Source organism: Glycine max, chromosome 3 (genome assembly GCF_000004515.6).
Source record: "Glycine max cultivar Williams 82 chromosome 3, Glycine_max_v4.0, whole genome shotgun sequence".
NCBI lineage: Eukaryota > Viridiplantae > Streptophyta > Magnoliopsida > Fabales > Fabaceae > Glycine > Glycine max.
In genome coordinates this window covers 26,142,644-26,155,829 of record NC_016090.4, presented here as the reverse complement: position 1 = coordinate 26,155,829, position 13,186 = coordinate 26,142,644, and the positions used below count along the sequence as shown (strand labels likewise).

The 13,186-nt window shown below is 43.4% G+C and overlaps 1 pseudogene; it reads left to right on the top strand.

The window, feature by feature from the left end:
• LOC106798312 (uncharacterized) overlaps nucleotides 1–13,186 on the top strand; it is a 128,528-nt pseudogene that overhangs the window by 82,944 nt on the left and 32,398 nt on the right.

Sequence of the window (13,186 nt, the reverse complement as noted above, 5' to 3'; positions counted from 1 at the left end):
AGAGTTGATCTCTAGTGTGTAGAGTTGATCTCTAGTGTGTAGAGTTGATCTCTAGTGTGTGGAGTTGATCTCTATTGTTCAGAGAGCAATCTCTGGTGTGTCTTTGAATTGATTGTAAACACGGGAGTGTGAGTGAGAGGGAGTGAGCGGGGTTCTCATATCTAAGAGTGGCTCTTAGGTAGAGATTGCACGGGTAGTGGTTAGGTGAGAAGGTTGTAAACAGTGGCTGTTAGACCTTGAACTAACACTATTTTAGTGGATTTCCTCCCTGGCTTGGTAGCCCCCAGATGTAGGTGAGGTTGCACCGAACTGGGTTAACAATTCTCTTGTGTTATCTTCTTGTTTAAACTGTACACACTGTCAAATATAATCTGCATGTTCTGAAGCGTGATGTCGTGACATCCTGTACGACATCTGTCCCCAGTATCAGAATTTCAATTGGTATCAGAGCTGGCACTCGAAATCACTGAGTGAGATCTAGGGAGATAAATTCTGATGAACATGGAGAAAGAAGGAGGACCAGTGAACAGACCACCAATTCTTGATGGAACCAACTATGAATACTGGAAAGCAAGAATGGTGGCCTTCCTCAAATCACTGGATAGCCGAACCTGGAAAGCTGTCATCAAAGGCTGGGAACATCCCAAGATGCTGGACACAGAAGGAAATCCCACTGATGGATTGAAGCCAAAAGAAGACTGGACTAAAGAAGAAGACGAATTGGCACTTGGAAACTCCAAAGCTTTGAATGCTCTATTCAATGGAGTTGACAAGAATATCTTCAGACTAATCAACACATGCACAGTGGCCAAAGATGCATGGGAGATCCTGAAAACCACTCATGAAGGAACCTCCAAAGTGAAGATGTCCAGATTGCAACTCTTGGCTACAAAATTCGAAAATCTGAAGATGAAGGAGGAAGAATGTATTCATGACTTCCACATGAACATTCTTGAAATTGCCAATGCTTGCACTGCCTTGGGAGAGAGAATGACAGATGAAAAGCTGGTGAGAAAGATCCTCAGATCCTTGCCTAAGAGATTTGACATGAAAGTCACTGCAATAGAGGAGGCCCAAGACATTTGCAACATGAGAGTAGATGAACTCATTGGTTCCCTTCAAACCTTTGAGCTAGGACTCTCGGATAGGGCTGAAAAGAAGAGCAAGAACTTGGCGTTCGTGTCCAATGATGAAGGAGAAGAAGATGAGTATGACCTGGATACTGATGAAGGGCTTACTAATGCAGTTGTGCTCCTTGGAAAACAGTTCAACAAAGTGATGAACAGAATGGACAGGAGGCAGAAACCACATGTCCAGAACATCCCTTTCGACATCAGGAAAGGCAGTAAATACCAGAAAAGGTCAGATGAAAAGCCCAGTCACAGCAAAGGAATTCAATGCCATGGGTGTGAAGGCTATGGACACATCATAGCTGAATGTCCCACTCATCTCAAGAAGCAGAGGAAAGGACTTTCTGTATGTCGATCTGATACAGAGAGTGAACAAGAAAGTGATTCTGACAGAGATGTGAATGCACTCACTGGGAGATTTGAATCTGCTGAAGATTCAAGTGATACAGACAGTGAAATCACTTTTGATGAGCTCGCTGCATCCTATAGAGAACTATGCATCAAAAGTGAGAAGATTCTTCAGCAAGAAGCACAACTGAAGAAGGTCATTGCAAATCTGGAGGCTGAGAAGGAGGGACATGAAGAGGAGATCTCTGAGCTTAAAGGAGAAGTTGGTTTTCTGAACTCTAAACTGGAAAACATGACAAAATCAATAAAGATGCTGAATAAAGGCTCAGATACGCTTGATGAGGTGCTACAGCTTGGAAAGAATGTTGGAAACCAGAGAGGACTTGGATTTAATCCTAAGTCTGCTGGCAGAACAACCATGACAGAATTTGTTCCTGCCAAAAACAGCACTGGAGCCACGATGTCACAACATCGGTCTCGACATCATGGAACGCAGCAGAAAAGGAGCAAAAGAAAGAAGTGGAGGTGTCACTACTGTGGCAGGTATGGTCACATAAAGCCCTTTTGCTATCATTTACATGGCCATCCACATCATGGAACTCAAGGGAGCAGCAGTGGAAGGAAGATGATGTGGGTTCCAAAACACAGGACTGTTAGTCTTGTTGTTCATACTTCACTTAGAGCATCAGCTAAAGAAGATTGGTACCTAGATAGCGGCTGTTCCAGACACATGACAGGTGTCAAAGAATTCCTGGTGAACATTGAACCTTGATCCACTAGCTATGTGACATTTGGAGATGGTTCTAAAGGAAAGATCACTGGAATGGGAAAGCTAGTCCATGATGGACTTCCTAGTCTGGACAAAGTACTGCTGGTGAAGGGACTGACTGCAAACTTGATCAGCATCAGTCAGCTGTGTGATGAAGGATTCAATGTAAACTTCACAAAGTCAGAATGCTTGGTGACAAATGAGAAGAGTGAAGTTCTAATGAAGGGCAGCAGATCAAAGGACAACTGCTACCTATGGACACCTCAAGAAACCAGTTACTCCTCCACATGTCTATCCTCCAAAGAAGATGAAGTCAGAATATGGCATCAAAGATTTGGACATCTGCACTTAAGAGGCATGAAGAAAATCATTGACAAAGGTGCTGTTAGAGGCATTCCCAATCTGAAAATAGAAGAAGGCAGAATTTGTGGTGAATGTCAGATTGGAAAGCAAGTCAAGATGTCCCACCAGAAGCTTCAACATCAGACCACTTCCAGGGTGCTGGAACTACTTCACATGGACTTGATGGGGCCTATGCAAGTTGAAAGCCTTGGAGGAAAGAGGTATGCCTATGTTGTTGTGGATGATTTCTCCAGATTTACCTGGGTCAACTTTATCAGAGAAAAATCAGACACCTTTGAAGTATTCAAGGAGTTGAGTCTAAGACTTCAAAGAGAAAAAGACTGTGTCATCAAGAGAATCAGGAGTGACCATGGCAGAGAGTTTGAAAATAGCAGGTTTACTGAATTCTGCACATCTGAAGGCATCACTCATGAGTTCTCTGCAGCCATTACACCACAACAGAATGGCATAGTTGAGAGGAAAAACAGGACTTTGCAAGAGGCTGCTAGGGTCATGCTTCATGCCAAAGAACTTCCCTATAATCTCTGGGCTAAAGCCATGAACACAGCATGCTACATCCACAACAGAGTCACACTTAGAAGAGGGACTCCTACCACACTGTACGAAATCTGGAAAGGGAGGAAGCCAACTGTCAAGCACTTCCACATCTTTGGAAGTCCATGTTACATTTTGGCAGACAGAGAGCAAAGGAGAAAGATGGATCCCAAGAGTGATGCAGGAATATTCCTGGGATACTCTACAAACAGCAGAGCATATAGAGTATTCAATTCCAGAACTAGAACTGTGATGGAATCCATCAATGTGGTTGTTGATGATCTAACTCCAGCAAGAAAGAAGGATGTCGAAGAAGATGTCAGAACATCAGGAGACAATGTAGCAGATACAACTAAAAGTGCAGAAAATGCAGAAAACTCTGATTCTGCTACAGATGAACCAAACATCAACCAACCTGACAAGAAACCCTCCATTAGAATCCAGAAGATGCACCCCAAGGAGCTGATTATAGGAGATCCAAACAGAGGAGTCACTACAAGATCAAGGGAGATTGAGATTGTCTCCAACTCATGTTTTGTCTCCAAAATTGAGCCCAAGAATGTGAAAGAGGCACTGACTGATGAGTTCTGGATCAATGCTATGCAAGAAGAATTGGAGCAATTCAAAAGGAATGAAGTCTGGGAGCTAGTTCCGAGACCCGAGGGAACTAATGTGATTGGCACCAAGTGGATCTTCAAGAACAAAACCAATGAAGAAGGTGTTATAACCAGAAACAAGGCCAGACTTGTTGCTCAAGGCTACACTCAGATTGAAGGTGTAGACTTTGATGAAACTTTCGCTCCTGTTGCTAGACTTGAATCCATCAGATTGTTACTTGGTGTAGCTTGCATCCTCAAATTCAAGCTGTACCAGATGGATGTGAAGAGCGCGTTTCTGAATGGATACCTGAATGAAGAAGCCTATGTGGAGCAGCCAAAGGGATTTGTAGATCCAACTCATCCAGATCATGTATACAGGCTCAAGAAAGCTCTCTATGGATTGAAGCAAGCTCCAAGAGCTTGGTATGAAAGGCTAACAGAGTTCCTTACTCAGCAAGGGTATAGGAAGGGAGGAATTGACAAGACTCTCTTTGTCAAACAAGATGCTGATAACTTGATGATAGCACAGATATATGTTGATGACATTGTGTTTGGAGGGATGTCGAATGAGATGCTCCGACATTTTGTCCAACAGATGCAATCTGAATTTGAGATGAGTCTTGTTGGAGAGCTGACTTATTTTCTGGGACTTCAAGTGAAGCAGATAGAAGACTCCATATTCCTCTCACAAAGCAAGTATGCAAAGAACATTGTCAAGAAGTTTGGGATGGAGAATGCCAGCCATAAAAGAACACCTGCACCTACTCACTTGAAGCTGTCAAAAGATGAAGCTGGCACCAGTGTTGATCAAAGTCTGTACAGAAGTATGATTGGGAGCTTACTATATTTAACAGCTAGCAGACCCGACATCACCTATGCAGTAGGTGTTTGTGCAAGATATCAAGCCAATCCTAAGATAAGTCACTTGACTCAAGTAAAGAGAATCCTGAAATATGTAAATGGCACCAGTGACTATGGGATTATGTACTGTCATTGTTCAGATTCAATGCTGGTTGGGTATTGTGATGCTGATTGGGCTGGAAGTGCAGATGACAGAAAAAGCACTTCTGGTGGATGCTTCTATCTGGGCAACAATCTTATTTCATGGTTCAGCAAGAAGCAGAACTGTGTGTCCCTATCTACTGCAGAAGCAGAGTATATTGCAGCAGGAAGCAGCTGTTCACAACTAGTTTGGATGAAGCAGATGCTGAAGGAGTACAATGTCGAACAAGATGTCATGACATTATACTGTGACAACTTGAGTGCTATTAATATTTCTAAAAATCCTGTTCAACACAGCAGAACCAAGCACATTGACATTAGACATCACTATATCAGAGAGCTTGTTGATGATAAAGTTATCACACTGGAGCATGTTGACACTGAGGAACAAATAGCAGATATTTTCACAAAGGCATTGGATGCAAAACAGTTTGAAAAACTGAGGGGCAAGCTGGGCATTTGTCTGCTAGAGGAATTGTAGCAACTACTGATATCTGAACGTGCCCAAACGAATCACTTAACATTAATAGCACGTTCACTACTGAACCAAAGCAAATTCGACCGTTGCTTCACACGTCCCTCTACATTCCTCATTCAAACTTATATTTTCGTGTTAATCTCGTTTTCTGCATTCCCCAACAGCTCTCAGAAATTTACGAAATCATTCCAAACGCTCTGTTTTTCCATGGCTACCTCACCAAAAGAAACTTCAGCTCCTGGTTCACCCTCTGTACCATCATCTCCGCACCAGGAACAACCAGAATTCAACATCCAACCGATACAAATAATTCCTGGTCAAGCTTCTGTCCCTGAGAAACTGGTTCCCAGAAGACAACAGGGAGTGAAGATTGCTGAAAACCCTAGCCTTGCAACAAGTCCTAGGGAAGTAGACACGGAGATGGACAAGAAAATCCGCAGTATTGTGAGTAGCATTTTGAAAGACGCCTCTGTTCCTGATGCTGAGAAAGATGTTCCAACATCCTCCACCCCAGATGTTGCTGTCCCTGAAGCTGATAAAGATGTCCCAACATCTTCCACCCCGAATGTTTCTGTGCCTGATGTTGAGAAAGATGTTCCAACATCTTCCGGCCCAAATGCTGAAGTACTCTCTTCCCCCAGTAAAGAGAGATCAACAGAGGAAGATGATCAAGCCACAGAGGAGACCCCTGCACCACGGGCACCAGAACCTGCTCCAGGTGATCTCATTGACCTTGAAGAGGTAGAATCTGATGAGGAACCCATTGCCAACAAGTTGGCACCTGGCATTGCAGAAAGACTACAAAGCAGAAAGGGAAAAACCCCCATCAAGAGGTCTGGACGAATCAAAACTATGGCCCAGAAGAAGAGCACTCCAATCACTTCTACCTCATCCAGACGAAGCAAAGTCGCAATCCCTTCCAAGAAGAGGAAAGAAATTTCCTCATCTGATTCTGATGATGATGTCGAACTAGATGTCTCGACATCAAAGAGGGCCAAGAAATCTGGGAAAAAGGTGCCTGAAAATGTCCCTGATGCACCATTGGACAACATCTCATTCCACTCCATTGGCAATGCTGAAAGGTGGAAATTCGTGTATCAACGGAGAATTGCCTTGGAAAGAGAACTGGGAAGAGCTGCCTTGGATTGCAAGGAGATCATGGACCTCATCAAGGCTGCTGGACTGCTGAAGACTGTAACCAAGTTGGGAGACTGCTATGAGAGTCTAGTCAAGGAATTCATTGTCAACATTCCCTCTGACATAACAAACAGAAAGAGTGATGAGTATCAAAGAGTGTTTGTCAGAGGAAAATGTGTTAGATTCTCCCCTGCTGTGATCAACAAATACCTGGACAGACCAACAGATGGAGTGGTGGATATTGCTGTCTCTGAACATCAAATTGCCAAGGAAATCACTGCCAAACAAGTCCAGCATTGGCCAAAGAAAGGGAAGCTGTCTGCAGGGAAGCTAAGTGTGAAATATGCAATCCTGCACAGGATTGGAGCTGCAAACTGGGTACCCACCAACCATACCTCCACTGTTGCCACAGGTTTGGGTAAATTTCTGTATGCTGTAGGAACCAAGTCCAAATTTAATTTTGGAAACTATATATTTGATCAAACTGTTAAGCATTCAGAATCCTTTGCTGTCAAATTACCCATTGCCTTCCCAACTGTATTGTGTGGCATTATGTTGAGTCAACATCCCAATATTTTAAACTACACTGACTCTGTGATGAAGAGAGAATCTCCTCTATCCCTGCATTACAAATTGTTTGAGGGGACACATGTCCCAGACATTGTCTCGACATCAGGGAAAGCTGCTGCTTCAGGTGCTGTGTCCAAGGATGCTCTGATTGCTGAACTCAAGGACACATGCAAGGTGCTGGAAGCAACCATCAAAGCCACCACAGAGAAGAAGATGGAGCTGGAACGGCTGGTCAAAAGGCTTTCAGAAAGTGGCATTGATGATGGAGAAGCAGCTGAGCAAGAAGATGAAGCAGCCGAGGAAGAAGAAGAAGCTGCTGAGGAAGAGGAAGATGCAGCAGAGGATACTGAATCAGATGATGATTCCGAAGCCACCCCATGATCATCAGACCTTTATATTTTTTTTTGCTTTTCACTAGCTATAGGGGCATGTCCCTTTGAACAATGGTTTACTATGGGTCTGTAATATTTGCACCTTAAGCTCATGCATTCTACTTTTGTCAAATTCTGTCTAAAAAGGGGGAGTAATAGTAGTATTATGCTTGCTATTATGCATGATTTTGAGCAGTAGGATACTATGTATGCAATAGTCGTATTATGCATGATTGATACGATGTATGGCAGTAGGATACGATGTATGCATGATTCATGATTTTGAGGGGGAGTTGTATGTATATGACTTTGAGGGGGAGACTGCTGCTGCTGATGATGACTGATGTAAGCTACTAGTAACTGATAGAAGATGCTGCAGTAAGAGCATGAAGACAGGGGGAGCTGAAAGCTGATGTCACGAGAGATGTCTTGACATCCTGGAAAAGACTAGTAGCTGATAGAAGATGCTGCAGTAAGCATGGAGACAGGGGGAGCAGGAGCAGAAAGCTGATGTCACGTGAGATGTCTTGACATCCTGGAAACGACTTGCAACTTGTCTAAACTACAGATTCCGCTGTGCTTGATTACTCTGATAATGAAAGTTGCTGATCCCACTTGCATAACTGCTCGTACCTGCTCAGGAAGTGTCTAAGTATGTTTTAGACAAAATTTGCCAAAGGGGGAGATTGTTAGTGCTTAGCTCTACTGAGTTTTAAAAGATTGGCTAAGATTTTGTTAAAACATAAGCACTTAGACAATGAAGGAAAGTTGGAGTTGCTGCACATGATGTCCAACGTTATGTCAAAGAATAAGATCGGGCTGCACAATGCACAAGGCAAAATGAAATGTCAAATGAAGAATTGAAGCTGCAGGATTCACGATGTCGGATACAATGTCCAGGACATCCTGCCCGAGAATACTGGAGTTGCTGTACAATGCAAGATAAAAGTCAAGTAGTGAAGCTGCAGGATCCACGATGTCGGATACGATGTCCTGACATCCGGCCCGATAATACTGGACATATAATTCTGTTATATCTTTAACAGATTATTGTGCAGTTGGCAAGAGATAAGAAGATCTATCTTTAGGAACGAATTAAAAGATAATTAAAGTTCGAATTTCAAAGTAGAAGAGTTCGTTCAGGGATTAAAGATTAAAGATAAAAACTAAAAGATCAAACTGCATCTTTTAGATCTTTAAGTGCAGATTTTCAGGAAGAATGATAGATCTCATCCAGCACAAGATGTTGCAGCCCAGATAAGCACACTGCTATATAACCATGGAGGCTGCACGAGTTTTGTACCAAGTCCGGGATTGAAGAGTTATTTTGTGAGTTTTAGGACTTGAGTGTTTTGTGAGCCACCTTGATGTTACTCTAACATCAAGTGTTGGACCTGAGTGTGTAGAGTTGATCTCTAGTGTGTAGAGTTGATCTCTAGTGTGTAGAGTTGATCTCTAGTGTGTGGAGTTGATCTCTATTGTTCAGAGAGCAATCTCTGGTGTGTCTTTGAATTGATTGTAAACACGGGAGTGTGAGTGAGAGGGAGTGAGCGGGGTTCTCATATCTAAGAGTGGCTCTTAGGTAGAGATTGCACGGGTAGTGGTTAGGTGAGAAGGTTGTAAACAGTGGCTGTTAGACCTTGAACTAACACTATTTTAGTGGATTTCCTCCCTGGCTTGGTAGCCCCCAGATGTAGGTGAGGTTGCACCGAACTGGGTTAACAATTCTCTTGTGTTATCTTCTTGTTTAAACTGTACACACTGTCAAATATAATCTGCATGTTCTGAAGCGTGATGTCGTGACATCCTGTACGACATCTGTCCCCAGTATCAGAATTTCATGGGGGGTTTTGATGTGCCATCATTTTCTTCTATTTTCTAAACCCTTTTTGCACCATTTTAATTATTGATTGGTCTTAATTGTCAATTAATTAGGCAGTTTTATTATTTGGGCTCATTTAGCTAATTTGATGTTTTTAATCTAATTTCAGGAATTAATGAAACATTGGGCTTAATCCGGATTTTGGTTGTGGACTTGAAGAGGGCAAATAAAGCAGCGCTTACCTTAGTTAATTTCTAATTAGGAAATTTTGCAATTTTATTTTATGTTGTTCAGTGTTTATTTCGTTTTAGGCCAGAGTATTGTAATAGGGCCCAGTGACTCTGAGTGACTCTTTTTAAATAGCTGCCTTGGGATTCATGCAGGGCATTCTATTCTGCTATGCTATTTTCATTATTCAGAGCTTTGGTTTTAGGTTTTCACGTTTTTCTGTGCCCTTGTTACAGTTTTCGTTCTTAATGCAAATTTCCGTTTTCTGCTTCTAATTACGGGTTCATTCTTGCTTCTTCTTCTACTTTCATTTACGTTTCTGTTCATTTACGTTTCTGTTCATTTACGTTCTTGTTCATTTACGTTTCTGCTTCATGTTTCATTTGCGTTTTCTGTTTGAATCCATGGAAGGCTAGATTTTCTGGTGTTGTTTCCTTTTGAGGACGAAGCCCAACTCTCTTTGAGGTTTCGTTTGTAATGTGGTTTCCTGGCAGTTTTCCCTTCACCAGTTATCCCAATTTCGTGAATATTAATCAGTGCACGCTTCGTGTTCGATTAATTGCCTCTGAGCCTAACTTGCGTTCATGCTTAATGGACGAAGGGCTAACTGGTGTATGTGGTGCCTAATCACGTATTGAAAACCCTAAGTTGATTTTCGCTTAGTAAATTGAAATAGGGTTGGATTAAGTGGTTGACTGTTAGGGACGAATTCTCCATAACCCAGGATAAGAGAGTGGCTTCTGAATCAGAGGAAACAACCCGTTTTTAATATTAGTAGTTTCGTATTCCATTTTATTTGTCTGCTCTTTAATTACCAAACAACCAAACCCCCCCCCCATCGTTACTGTTACTGCAAGTATATTATGAACATTTGGCTTGTCACTGCTCGTTGGGAAACGACCTAGGATCACTTCCTAGTTACTGCATTTTCATGTTTATTTGATTCGGGTACGTACTCGATCAGTCTTCATCCGGGAACTCAGGGTGCATCGGCCGATAATCCTGGAGGGGTTGCTGGGCCAAATAATCTGCCAAGGTGCTTCCCTTTACCGCCTTTTGGGTGACGTACACAATATTGAATTCAGATAGTAGTACCTGCCACCTAGCGATTCGTCCCGTGAGGGCCGGTTTCTCAAAGATGTATTTCACAGGATCCATTTTGGAGATAAGCCATTTGGTATGACTGAGCATGTACTGCCTAAGACGATGTGACGCCCATACCAGGGCGCAGCACGTCCTTTCCAGCATTGTGTAATTCATCTCACATGCGGTAAACTTCTTGCTTAGGTAGTAAATGGCTTGTTCCTTTATCCCAGAGTCATCGTGTTGACCCAACACGCATCCCATAGACTCGTCTAACACAGTCATGTACAGGAAAAGAGGTCTTCCCGTTACAGGTGGCATGAGCACCGGGTGGTTTGCGAGGCTCTATTTGATCTTCTCGAAGGCCTCTTGGCAGTCACTGTTCCACAGGACTGCCTGGTTCTTACGTAATAGCTTGAAGATGGGCTCACATGTAGGGGTGAGTTGTGAGATAAATCTCACGATGTAATTCAACCTGCCCAAGAAACCACGAACCTGCTTCTCCGTGCGTGGCTCTGGCATTTCAAGAATGGCCTTCACTTTCTCGGGATCTATCTCTATCCCTTTCTGGCTCACAATAAATCCTAGCAACTTCCCCGATTTTACCCCGAAGGTGCACTTGGTTGGGGTTAACTTCAATTGGTATTTCTGCAACCTTCTAAACAGCTTACGCAGATTGACGAGGTGTTCGTCCTCAGTCCGAGATTTGGCAATCATGTCATCTACATAGACATCTATCTCTTTATGCATCATGTCATGGAACAATGCTACCATGGCACGCTGATAGGTTGCCCCAGCATTTTTCAGCCCGAAGGCCATCACTTTGTAGCAGAACGTTCCCCATAGGGTGACAAAAGTAGTTTTCTCCACATCTTCGGGTGCCATCTTTATCTGATTATACCCTGAGAAACCATCCATAAAAGAGAAAAGGGTGAACATGGTTGTATTATCTACCAATATATCAATGTGTGGCAAGGGAAAATTGTCTTTAGGACTGGCTCGGTTTAAGTCCCGATAGTCTACGCACATTCGTACTTTGTCGTCCTTTTTTGGGACTGGGACAATGTTGGCCACCCACTCCAAGTATCGAGCTACAACTAAGAAACCCGCATCGAACTGCTTTCTCACTTCTTCTTTGATCTTTAAAGACATTCCGGGTCTCATCCTTCGTAGCTTTTGCTTAACCGGGGAAGACCCAGGATTCAATGGCAACTTATGCTGCACAATGTCAGAGTCCAGACCGGGCATGTCTTGGTAGGACTATGCAAAGACGTCTTGATATTCTTCAAGAAGGGTTATCAAGCCTTGGCGGATAGGTGCGTTCATACCGATTCCTACTTTTACTTCTTTCTTTCCCTCTCCGGTCCCTAAGTTTACCAGTTTGGTTTCCTCTTGGTGAGGCTTCATTTCGCGTTCTTCCTGAGCGATCAACCTCTCCAACTCTGGTGAAAGGACGTCCTCTTCCTCTTCTTCGTTTATCGTTTGGCTCACATCTCGGTGAAAATCGATTGTCAAACCCTCGTCGTTAGGATCCTCAAAGACTTGACCCTCATATCTATGCCAATCAAGACAAAAGAAACAAAAACATGCAAAATGATATGAGAAAAGGGGGAACTGCAGGAACAGATGAAACAAGATCTCTTTGTTTATTTAATAAGGTAGGTTTCACAAAACAAAAAAAAAAGGAATCTATAGCCTCTAATTACATTGAATCAGCGGTATAGACCTCTGACTGGCTTATCACGCGCCAGTTCCCCACTTGGGAATCGGGATGGCAGGGCCGCACGAAATTTGGCGGGTCTTGTGGGAAATCCTCTCCTACGGATGTTACCTCTTCCTCGAACATTATTCCAGCACTGGTGAAACACTAGCTAACATGGTCGGGCCATGCCCTATCCGCCCGGAGTCTTGACGGCGCATTCCTCCTTCCTGGCATCCTGGGTTCATACCCTAACCCATATTTGTACGGGTTTCCCTTAATATCGACCACGTCGGCATTCCCGAGGCCGTCCTTGCCTAGACCCATTCTGGGCTCATATCCGTGCTTGAGCATCACCCGTGCCACCATTATGGCCGCGTTAGAGAGAGAAGGTAGCAACGGGCTCGTTTCCACAAAGGCACAACTCACCACCTCGAAGGATTGGAAAGTTGTTTCCAATGATTCTTCGGCTGCTTCTACATATGGTGCGGAGGAAGGGCAGCTCACCAACATATCCTCTTCGCCTGACACTATCACCAAAAGTCCACCAACTGCGAACTTCAATTTCTGGTGAAGCGTCGAAGGGACCACTCCCAGCGCATGAATCCAAGGTCTTCCCAAGAGGCAGCTGTAGGCGGGATTTATGTCCATCACTTGAAAAACCACATTGCAAGTGTGGGGGCCTATCTGAATGGGGATGTCGATTTCCCCCATCACTTCCCGCCGACTACCGTCAAAGGCTCGTACCACCATCGAACTTGGTTTTAGACGTGACGCACTAAAAGGAAGCTTCTCCAAGGTGGTCTTTGGCATCACATTTAAACTTGAACCATTGTCGATGAGTACCTTAGCGATGACATGGTCCATACATATGACTGACACATGTAGAGCCTTGTTGTGCCCTCTCCCCTCAATGGGAATCTCTTCTTCCGCAAACGTGATATAATTATTGGTGGTTATATGGTTAACAATGCCTTCAAAACCCTCAACTGAGATGTTGTGTGCTACATGGGCTTCGTTGAGGACTTTTATCAATAGTGCATGATGAGGCTC